This window comes from Humulus lupulus, chromosome 8 (assembly GCF_963169125.1).
Source record: "Humulus lupulus chromosome 8, drHumLupu1.1, whole genome shotgun sequence".
Lineage (NCBI taxonomy): Eukaryota > Viridiplantae > Streptophyta > Magnoliopsida > Rosales > Cannabaceae > Humulus > Humulus lupulus.
Window position 1 is genome coordinate 115,028,375 of NC_084800.1, and position 12,227 is coordinate 115,040,601.

Consider the following 12,227-nt stretch of genomic DNA (forward strand, 5'->3'; position numbering starts at 1 on the left):
AGCATATCGAAAGGTATGTAAACACACGAGCAAAATAAGTGAAAGCATGCTAAGGTACTTAGAGTATTTTTCAAAATTTTGTTACTTTGTTAAATCAGTCCAAAGTACTATGCTAAGTTTGGTCATGCGAACAGATATTATAATAACAAAATGAATTCTTTTACACCACGAGCAGTGACTGCTCGGATGTAATTATTTTATAAAAAGAGAAAAGCTGCCCGTGAAGCAATAAAAGTTAAAACATAAAATTGTTTTTACATCATGACCCGTAGGTCATACAATTCAAAAATAAAAAGATAAAATTATGAAGTAGCCGGGGGTCCTATGGCGATTTCTGTTGCTGCTGATCGACTATATCTCCAGCCTCTTCTCGGGCGCCCTCGATGCCGGTCGCTAAAGAAATCTCTGGAGACCTTGGAATTGTTTCTTCTTCCAGATGAGCAACACACCTAGCTAGCTCCGCCTCCCTGATATGGTCTGGAAGATAGGAGAAATTAGCATTGGGGTTGTTTATCCAGAACAAGTAAAAGCACTCGAACGCCGCCCCTTCTTAGTCTTCAAGATTGCGGGCATTCTCTTCCTCCAGTGCAATAACTTCTTAGCAGCTTATCTTCAGCTCAGTTTGAAGCTTGTGGGCTTCCTGGTAATTTATGAGCGAGGTCTCCTTATACTGCTCCTTAGATGCAGTGATCTTGGCAATACTCGGCTCCTTCTTTTTCAACTCTTCTTCAAGAGAAGCGAGTTTGGCCTCGATCACTTGCAGCGCCTCGAGGTGCTTTGCCTCAGCTTCCTTAAGGGCCTCGGTATGCTTTGCCTCAGCTTCCTTAAGAGCCTCAGAATGCTTCACCTCAACTACCTTCAGTTGCTCGGCATGAGTAGCTTCAGTCACCTTGAGTTGCTCAGCATATCGAGCCTCAGCAGCACTAAGCTGATCGTTAAGTCTCTTTTCGAATTGAGCAGTTAGCATCCTCAAGCATTGCCAGCCAGAAGTCATGGTAAGAACTCCCTGCAACCAGAAAGAGATAAAGTTGTTAGTAGGAGCGAATTGGCAAGAAAATTCATAAAGTACAATAAAGAAAACAACTTACAACAAGCACTTCGTTCCGTGCGTGGTTGAAGACTTGATCAACCACCATGGAGCCAGTCTCCTGAATCGCCTCTCGGCTGTGACGGTGCTTTGTTATTCTGGACAACCTATCTTTGGCAGAATTGAGCACCACGCCTGTGAGGTCGTCTCCCGAGGCTTCTTCTCGGCGACCAGCCGGCTGCTGGACGGTGGACGTTGGAGGCGTAAGGTCGGCTGGAGCTGGAGGAGGAGTCTATCCAACCGGAGACGGGGGATCTAGATTTACAGGAGGCAACAGAGTTGCATCTTTGACATATCAGGTGGGGTAAGCAAAGGGTCAGTTTCCTAAGTTTACTTTATGCTGGTCGCAGTAAAGTAAACTTGGGGGGTGTTGACGGTGAAATCTCGTCAACAAAATTAGGTCGGAAAACTCAAAGGTAAATGCGGCGATCTCTAGATAAGAACTTAGAATTAACTTATGAAAGGATAAACACAGATGAACAATGGAGTGAAAAAATGTATATTTCTTAATGGCCTCTGCATACAATGAATTTTCCAACCCCCTTCAGGTGTTCTTAGAGTTCATTTTATAGTAGGCTCTAATGGCCTTAGGTACATAGTGGTCCAGGGGACCAAGTGGTATATACGTACTGTGTCAGGGGAGGCTACAGAGGTTGTGGTCGTACACCCCGTACAGGAGCAGGTGTCAGGAGGAGGTCTCCACTACTTGTCTGTATCCATGTCTGATATGTGGTGGCAGGCGTAGTGGCGCAGGAGGTAATGGTGTCGGCTCTGACCTATGGCCGTGGACGTACGGACCATAACTTCTATCCTTGCATACCCACTCCTGGCGTTCCCACTACTTGTCTGGTAGGGGTACTATATCCATACTCTGACTTCTTTAGGTTTGTAGGTACATTCCATATTCATGCGTGTACCTTGCCCCTTGTGAGTATTCTCACCTCCAAGGCCATGGGCACGGGCACGGGACCATGGGGCCGAGGCCATGGAGGAGGCCATGGGGTCGAGGCCATGGAGGAGGCCATGGAGTGAGGCCATGGGCGAGGCCACGGAGGAGGCCATGGGCGAGGCCACGGAGGAGGCCATGGGCGAGGCCATGGAGGAGGCCATGGGGCCGAGGCCATGGAGGAGGCCATGGGCGAGGCCACGGAGGAGGCCATGGGCGAGGCCATGGAGGAGGCCATGGGGCCGAGGCCATGGAGGAGGCCACGGGCGAGGCCATGGAGGAGGCCATGGGGCCGAGGCCATGGAGGAGGCCATGGAGGAGGCCATGGGCGAGGCCATGGAGGAGGCCATGGGCGAGGCCATGGAGGAGGCCATGGGCGAGGCCATGGAGGAGGCCATGGGCGAGGCCATGGAGGAGGCCATGGAGGAGGCCATGGGCGAGGCCATGGAGGAGGCCATGGGGCCGAGGCCATGGAGGAGGCCATGGGACCGAGGCCATGGAGGAAGCCATGGAGCTGAGGCCATGGAGGAGGCCATGGGCGAGGCCATGGAGGAGGCCATGGGGCCGAGGCCATGGAGGAGGCCATGGGGTCGAGGCCATGGAGGAGGCCATGGAGGAGGCCATGGGCGAGGCCATGGAGGAGGCCATGGGGCCGAGGCCATGGAGGAGGCCATGGAGGAGGCCATGGGGCCGAGGCCATGGACGAGGCCATTGGGCGAGGCCGTGGGGCCGAGTGCATGGGCGAGAGGGGCCTCGCGAGGCTACTGAGCCTTGGCACCTATGCCTTGCCACGTGGGCCACTTGGCATCGACTCCACGAGGAACGAACCCAGACTCGTGTTGTGATGGCGCGATGGCTTCCCGAGACGACGGTGGCCTTAGGGCCTTGCCTCGGCCTCATACTTTCTCTTGATGGGATTATGAGCATCAACATTTCTCATGAGATGATCTCCTGCATTCAACAAGGCGTACAGGCTCGAGCCCAATAGCATGAATAAGCGACCCTTATCCCTATGTTCCAACCAGGGACTGAAGAGTTTCTTTTTGGTGGATTTTTGGCATCCACACTTGCCCCCCAGTCTATAGGAAGGCCTTTAGGCGTTCTTGTAGACTCTTCTCTTTCTTTTGATTTTCTATTCTGTATATATATATATATATTTTTTTTTTTCTCTTTTTTTTTTTTTTTATGCTTGAGGTCCTTTGGAACCCACGCGAAAGGGGGTTCGATAGGTCTCTTTTCGGTGCACCTTGGTTGCACCTATAAGGATATATTGACCCCTTGGGTTCTAGTTATCCTTTTATATATTTTCGCGTGCGCTTATTATATCTTGCGAGAAGCGTCCTTCTCGTCATTAGGCATAATACTATTTTTGCAAGCGTCTTCTTTGAGACCCTTTTCGGAAGCGTCTACTTCGAGACCCTTTTCGATAGCGTCTACTTTGGAGACCCTTTCTGGAGGTGTCTACTTTGGAGACCCCTTTTGGAGGTGTCTACTTCAGAGCCCCTTTTTGGAGGCGTCTACTTTGGGGGCCCTTTTTGTGGGCGTCTACTTTGGAGACCCTTTTTGCAGGCCCTTTTTGCAACTTTTGAGTTGATCTTCCCTCGGGTCGGGACTTTCATGGCTAGATGGTCTTCGTTCAATCTCGAGCTTGGTCAGCGACCCCTTTAGCACGACGCCCATTTCTATATGGAATCTTCATACGTATTGGTAGTAGGGCAACTGAAGGAAGGTTCGATTTCTTCCACGTAGAAGTTCTTATGGCCCTCTTCCACACGTATGTACTTCTGTGCTCTCTCGAAGAAGTCGTCCAGATTCGAAACTTCTCTTTTGAGCATGCTCCCCCACAACTTGCTTCCTGGACGAACTCCGGCCGTAATAGCCATCTTGTGCTCCGCTTTGGTTAAACCTTTCACCTTTGTTGCTTCTATACTGAACCTATGGATGTAGTCCTTCAGACTTTCATTCTCGCCTTGCTTTATGTTAGCGAGGCTGGTGGTTGGCATGATGTAATCACAGGCTGCATGGTGTTGCTGAAGAAATTCATCAGAGAATTGTTGCCATGACTCAATTGTCCCGGGCCTCAACCTCTTGAACCACTTGTACGCCACTCCTTTAAGTGTAACGACGAAGCAATGACACTTTGCCCTGTTTTTGACCCCTCTTAACCTCATCAAGTTATTGAAGGTGTCTAAATGATATTTTGGGTCAGTAGTACCCTCGTACGAAGTCATGCGAGGCTCTCTGAAGCCAGTGGGCATCCGCTCAGCCTGAATCTCCCTTGTGAAGGGTGAATCACGGTCAAATTCTTCGTCATCCATGTGCCCCCCCAAGTGCAGTGGTGATCTTGCCTCGAGGGCTTCGTATTTTGGTGTCTAGTCCCCTCCTCTTTTTGCATAAGGAGTTTTGCAGGTTCTCGGGCTAATCCCTTGCCTTAGTTGTGTCCCTCGGGGGAACTGCGGGGAATACGTCTCTTACTTCTGATCTCTCTCCATGGGGCTCTTTTCTTAGGCCAGGGGGTGCTTCTTTTGAGGGGACTTTGGCCTCGTTCTTACGACCATCACCTTCCCTCCGCCTTTGCTTCTGGGGACATTTCGTTGGCCTAGGTCCCCCCTGATACCTTGTCTGGGGGGTTTCACTGGCGGAAAGTTGGGTTCCCCCATCATCTACGGGGACAGTGCTTTCCCATTTTTCATGCTCCTTCCCTTTACGCGCAGGAGGGGGTGCGCTTAACTTTCCTCGCAATAGGTCATTTAAAACCTCTTGCATGTTCTTTATCTGGGTTTCCAGCTTTCGAGTCTTTTTATGTAACTCTTGAATCTCATCCCTGTAGAGGCGAGTCCTTGAGCCTGAACTTACCAAGCGTACCCTGGGACTCTTGCTTGGCCTGTGCGTTGATGGACCTGGGTCTTGGTGGCTTGAGCGTGGTGCTACCGGAGGCCGGTGAAGTGAATGCACTGGCGGCTCCAAATGACCTCCGTCGGGCCGGATGGTCGGAGATGAGGCTTCCTTCTCCTCCCTTGGGGGAAGAGACTCCTCTGGTCTGCCTCCATGTTTAGGCGGAGGGGGGTCTTTCTGGGTAGCCCTCCGCTCTACTTCATCCCGGAGAACCTCATCATCTTGTATTTTCCATAGGCGTTTTGAACCTCTTAGCATCTTTCTTTGCTGGGAATGATGGAAGAACACTGGCTTGATGCTTGTTCTTCCCACAGACGACGCCAAACTGTTGACGGTGAAATCTCGTCAACGAAATTAGGTCGGAAAACTCAAAGGTAAATGCGGCGATCTCTAGATAAGAACTTAGAATTAACTTATGAAAGGATAAACACAGATGAACAATGGAGTGAAAAAATGTATATTTCTTAATGGCCTCTGCATACAATGAATTTTCCAACCCCCTTCAGGTGTTCTTAGAGTTCATTTTATAGTAGGCTCTAATGGCCTTAGGTACATAGTGGTTCAGGGGACCAAGTGGTACATACGTACTGTGTCAGGGGAGTGGCTACAGAGGTTGTGGTCGTACACCCCGTACAGGAGCAGGTGTCAGGAGGAGGTCTCCACTACTTGTCTGTATCCATGCTGATACGTGGTGGCAGGCGTAGTGGCGCAGGAGGTAGTGGTGTCGGCTCTGACCTATGGACGTGGATGTACGGACCATAACTTCTATCCTTGCATACCCACTCCTGGCGTTCCCACTACTTGTCTGGTAGGGGTACTATATCCGTACTTTGACTTCTTTAGGTTTGTAGGTACATTCCATATTCATGCGTGTACCTTGCCCCTTGTGAGTATTCTCACCTCCAAGGCCGTGGGCACGGGACCATGGGGCCTAGGCCATGGGCGAGACCATGGGCGAGACCATGGGCGAGGCCATGGAGGAGGCCATGGGGCCGAGGCCATGGAGGAGGCCATGGGCGAGGCCATGGAGGAGGCCATGGGGCCGAGGCCATGGAGGAGGCCATGGGGCCGAGGCCATGGAGGAGGCCATGGGGCCGAGGCCATGGAGAAGGCCATGGGCGAGGCCATGGGTGAGGCCATGGAGGAGGCCATGGGGCCGGGGCCATGGGGCCGAGTGCATGGGCGAGAGGGGCCTCGCGAGGCTACTGAGCCTTGGCACCTATGCCTTGCCATGTGGGCCACTTGGCATCGACTCCACGAGGAACGAACCCAGACTCGTGTTGTGATGGCGCGATGGCTTCCCGAGACGACGGTGGCCTTAGGGCCTTGCCTCGGCCTCATACTTTCTCTTGATGGGATTATGAGCATCAACATTTCTCATGAGATGATCTCCTGCATTCAACAAGGCCTACAGGCTTGAGCCCAATAGCATGAATAAGCGACCCTTATCCCTATGTTCCAACCAGGGACTGAAGAGTTTCTTTTTGGTGGATTTTTGGCATCCATAGGGGGAAAATGTTTACCCAAAAACGGCTGCTGATGACGTGGCAAGGATTTTTCACATGTGGTTGACACGTGGCAGAGTCAAAATAAGGCGGTGCTGTTCGATTATCGACTAACTACACATTGCTTCATCAAGCCTGACTATTAGATACAACCAGGCTAGTCGTATGATTCAGTTTATTTAAAAGATTGTAATTTTGTAATAACTACGTTGATTATTTCCTCTTTATTTCCTTGATACACAGATATTAAGGATAGTTAAGGCCTATTGGCCCACGTAATCCCCCTTGAGCCTATAAATATGCATGAAATACCTCAAGGAGGGGACTTTGGACATTTTAATCTTTTTCTTGAATACTGAGAGAGGGAGGATATAGTGCGATTATCCATCGTCTTGTTGTAATTCTCCCAAGGTTTGTGAAACTCAAGAACCCTAGTTCTTTGATCACGACATTGGAATTTAATATTAATAATAGCACTAAGTGGACGTAGGTCATTACCATTCATTGGGGCCGAACCACTATAAATCGTCTGTGTCTATTCTTTACCATTAGATTAAACTCTTGGTTGTTATCTCATTTCTAGTCGTATTCTTGACTCCGCGTCATTGGCCAAATCAAGGCTCAACAACAATATAATAAAATAAAAAGTTATGAGGCACAAATGCCATCAACTATTACAAAATAACAATAATAATAACATAAAAGCTAGGAGGCACAAGTGCCGTCAACTATAAAAATTAAAAAGATAGATAGGAGGCACAAGTGTCGTCAACTAAAAAAAACAATAAATATAAAAATATAAGTAATTTTTTTTCTGGGTGGTAGAACCGTCCCAAATTTTCCTTTTATCTTTTTTTTTTTTTTTAAGTTTTTATATAAATATATATTTTTATGTTTTTGTATATGCAAAAATTAAAATAACTAGTAGAACAATTCACTAACCTTGAGAAAAAGTTCGTTTCTTTTCTTGCAACTACCCAACAACGTCGCCAAAAACTTGATGGACCCAAAATGGGTATATTTTAAATATTTATAACTCGCAATCGCACAAATCGTATGTGAAATATAGTGTTCGTGTAAGCACGAGATCGAACCAAAAGGAGTTGCCTAAAATAAAAAAGAAAACTATTTTAAATCAAAATTAATAAATTCTAACCTAGCTCCAAAGATTGATGAGTTTTAATGTTATGAACATAAAATAAAAGATGATAATAAAGATATTAAAACAATAAAAATAAATAAGATAGGAGTTGTAAAGAAGTTGGCAAAAGAAGATTATTAAGGTATTAGAATCCACAAAATATAAGTTCAATAATATTTATAAGTACATTGATTTCCAAGTTTTAGTAATAGTAGAAATTAATCAAACCATCACTTATTCAAATTAGATATTCTATTTAAGCACAAGTTTTTATAAAAATATAGGATTTATCTTCACTTTTAAAATTATAATTTCAAAGTATTTAATGTAAATCAATCTAATGAAATAACAAATAAATCAATGAATATTATTTATAAGGAAAAACATAATATTTTTGTTCTAAGCATTTGATGTGCACAATTTAATGGCACACCTTAATAAAAGAATATTATGATTTTGCACTAATAAAGAACAAAGTGTAAATATGTTCTAACAATAAAAATTACAAGATATTTAAGATGAAAGACAATATTTGAAGAAGAAAATCCATAAACTTTAATTGCACAAAATGGGAAATCAACATACAACATAAATACTATCTAGTTACATATTGTTTCATCATCACCTTAATAATCTTAAAAAGATTAGAAACTCATAACTAGAATAGAAATTACAAACATAAATAGGAAAATTTGGAGAATGAACCCCCAACTTTTTCCTCTAAACACTCATAGAAAAATGACCAAAAAGTAGAAAAATATGAAGAGAATGGAGGGTCTTGAAAATGTAGAAATTGAAGTATAAAACCTCCTAAAATAAGCACCCCCAAATGGTCATGCAAATTTCCTATTTATAGCCAAAATGAGAGTATTAAAATAATCAATTTAAATTAATTAAATTGATTAAATTAATTAAATTAATAATAATATGGAAAATATGAGTAAATTATAGGGTGTAATGATGATTTTCGGGTAAAATGTGTAGAAAAGTCTGAGTAAAAAATGACATTTTTGGGCAAAGGGGACAAGAGAACTGTTGACGCCGTTTTTCGTCAATCAGTGAAAGAAGAGCACGTAAACAATAAACAGTAATGACCAATTAAAATATAACAACGCAAAACACGATTTTTACGTGGTTCAGCAGTTAAATTTGCCTAGTCCACGAGTCTCTGTTATTAAACTCAAGATTATCTCTGAAAATTCTTAAACATGAATTTTTCAGAGTTTTCTCTCAAGGTTCAGAATTTCGGTCCTTTACAATGGTGCATGACCTCTCTATTTATAGAGAAGGTTGCAGAGTACTATCCCACATATTTTGGGTAGTTACTCTTTTTGTGTAAATAAAATAAATGGCTTTAAATGCCTATAATCAGATATAAAAGGAAACGTCCCCTGAAGACCAGGGGGCGTATAACTAACCAAATAATATCCCACAACTTTAGGGGATTTACAGTAATAAATGAAGATTACGTCTCTTATGGACAACACTTGTAGATATTCACGGTTTTTATCATATATCTCCAAGGCCTTAGCCTCCCAGGTTTCTCGTCAGCTTTCGAGCTAATGACGTCTCCTGAGGTCACACGGCTTTTGAGATCGTTTGTGTGTCGAGCTCGGAACCCCTGATCCGAGGTCATCCCTGAGGATAGATGCTTCTCCGGAGCTACCTTTTCGATCCGAGGTCACCATATTCGAGGTCGTCTCAGTCTTGCAGGCTCGATATTTAGTCCTGGAGCATACTCTAAACCTTACGAGTCCATTCCCTTGTGAATCCAACTTTCGAGGTTACGTTTAACATAGCTCGAAATCTGGGTATAACATCTTGCCCCCTCAAAAGTATTTAATCAAATCCTAGGAGAATACCAAGCTCGTGGTGTTAAATTGAAAAACAATACTATGAGCATTATCAATAAATCAGATTCAAAACAAAATTTCATGCTCATACAACAATACAGGAACGCATTTTATTTAGAGCATTGAATTGAATATATATAGATGAAACATACCTGACATTGAGTCTCCAATGTTCATCCTTGAATCTTTCACGATCTACACAAAACAATATTAGAAAAGCAATGCAAGAGAGATCTTATGGAGAGCAACCCTTACCAAACCATATACCACTGTACTTTTCCCAACAACATATATGTTCTATATATATGTCTCATATGCCTTCTTACCCTAAGGGGTATATTGGGCCTATTGGGCTTATATTATCAGATATGGTGGACTATGATTTAATGGGCCAACCTATAGTCTTTAGGGTGCTACCATGTGCCTCAATCGCAATTAGATTAATATTAACCATCCCATTATGGTCTTTAACTATTCGTAGGCACTCTTAGAAAATGATTGTGATAATGGAATTATGTTTGTAATTATATTAGTCCATATAAAATTCTAACATTCTCCCACTTGGACAATATAATCAAACCACCATAATGTTGTCCATCACAAAAGACAGTCTAATAAATCATATATAATATCATATCGATAGGATACATATATTATTTATGATTCGGTCTTGAGGACATTCAAAAAACAATAACAATCATTAAACCAAACATGCATGTGGTACATTAATTTGAGACTATGCGCATTCATCTCCTTTTGTACCTGTCACTTTGATGAACAATAGTATATACTTATATAAACATATATACGTAACAGCAACAATAAGAAGTGACTTCAATTATCATTATGCATGTTCAGAACAAAACACAAGCTATAAGCAATCCATACAAAATACTAGCATGTTTGATACATAATAACAAAACTCCCACTGAGCTCAACAAGCTAGGCTCCTAACAACCCCATTCGAGCAACATGCTCCAGAAATACACATATGGGTAAGCCTTTCGTTAGTGGGTCTGCCAACATGCTAGTGGTAGGCGTGTACTCAATAGAAATGAGGGACTCAGCGACTTTCTCTTTAACAAAATAGTACTTTATATCAATATGCTTTGAGCGAGAAGTACTCCTAGTGTTCTTAGAGAAAGCTACTGCTGCAGAGTTGTCACAATACAATTTCAGCGGCCTCGAAATAGAGTCTACAAAATTCAAAGCTGAAATGAAATTCCGCAGCCATATTTCTTGACAAGTAGCCTCATAACACGCCATATATTCTGCCTCCATCGTAGAAGAAGCTGTGAGTGTCTGCTTGACACTTTTCCATGAAACAGCTCCTCCAGCCATCATATAAATGTAGCCTGAAGTGGACTTTTTATCATCCAAGCATCCTGCATAATCGGCGTCACTGAACCCAACTATATCAAGAGTTTCAGCTCGCCGATAAGTCAACATATGATCCTTTGTACCCTGAAGATACCTCATGACTTTCTTAGCCGCTTTCCAATGGCTAAGACTAGGATCACTCAAGTATCTACCCAACACGCCGACAACAAAAGCAATATCAGGGCGTGTGCATACTTGAGCATACATCAAGCTACCAACCAATGACGCATAAGGAATGAGTTTCATTTCATCTCTCTCTTTATCATTTTGTGGACATTGGGCCTTTGAGAACTTATCACCCTTCACTATCGGTGCCTTCCCAGGAGAACATGCATGCATATTGAATCTTTTCAAGATCCGATCAATGTAAGTCTTCTGAGACAAACGAAGAATACCATTAGACCTATCCCGAAGAATCTGAATCCCAAGTACATAGGAAGCCTCACCAAGATCCTTCATATCAAAATGGCTAGACAAAAGTTGTTTTGTCTCAGACAACAGATCAGAATTATTAGATGCAAGCAGGATGTCGTCAACATACAATATTAGAAAAATATAGCTGCTCCCACTGACCTTCATGTATATACATTGATCTACTACATTCTCCTTGAAGCCATTTGCAGTGACAATCATATCGAACTTGAGATACCACTGCCTTGATGCTTGTTTAAGCCCATAGATAGACTTTTTGAGCTTGCAAACCATGTGTTCTTTGCCATACTTCTCAAAACCAATAGGTTGAGTCATGTAAACATCTTCAAATAAATCTCCATTCAAGAAGGCAGTCCTCACATCCATTTGATTGAGTTCTAGATCAAAATGAGCAACTATAGCCATAATGATTCGCAATGAATCTTTGGTGGAAACAGGTGAAAAGGTTTCTTTGAAATCAATACCTTCTCTCTGGCTATAACCTTTAGCCACAAGCCTAGCCTTATACCTTTTCACTTGCCCATTCGAGTCACGTTTGATCTTATACACCCATTTGCATCCAATGGGTCTGCAACCTTTGGGTAATTCAACCAACTCCCAAACCTCATTTTGTGACATAGAATTCAACTCATCTTTCATTGCATCCATCCACAACACAGATTGAGGACTATTCATAGCTTCTTGGTAGGTAACTGGCTCAAAAGTGTCTCCTACATCAAACTCATGTTCCTGTAAATAGACAAGGTAGTCATTAGGAATAGCAGACCTGCGGGTTCTCTGTGATCTTCTCACCATAGCTTCATCATCCCCAATATCGAGATTTTCATCTTGGTCTTGATTTTGAGGTTCATCATGAGTTTCTACCGGAATCTGTTCAATCACAGGGTCATCAACAGGAGCGGAAGCGGAAGCAACAGGTACAGGGACATAAACACGTTCTTCCCTGAATACAATTTCTCTTGACCCTTGACTTGAACCAAATTCTTCT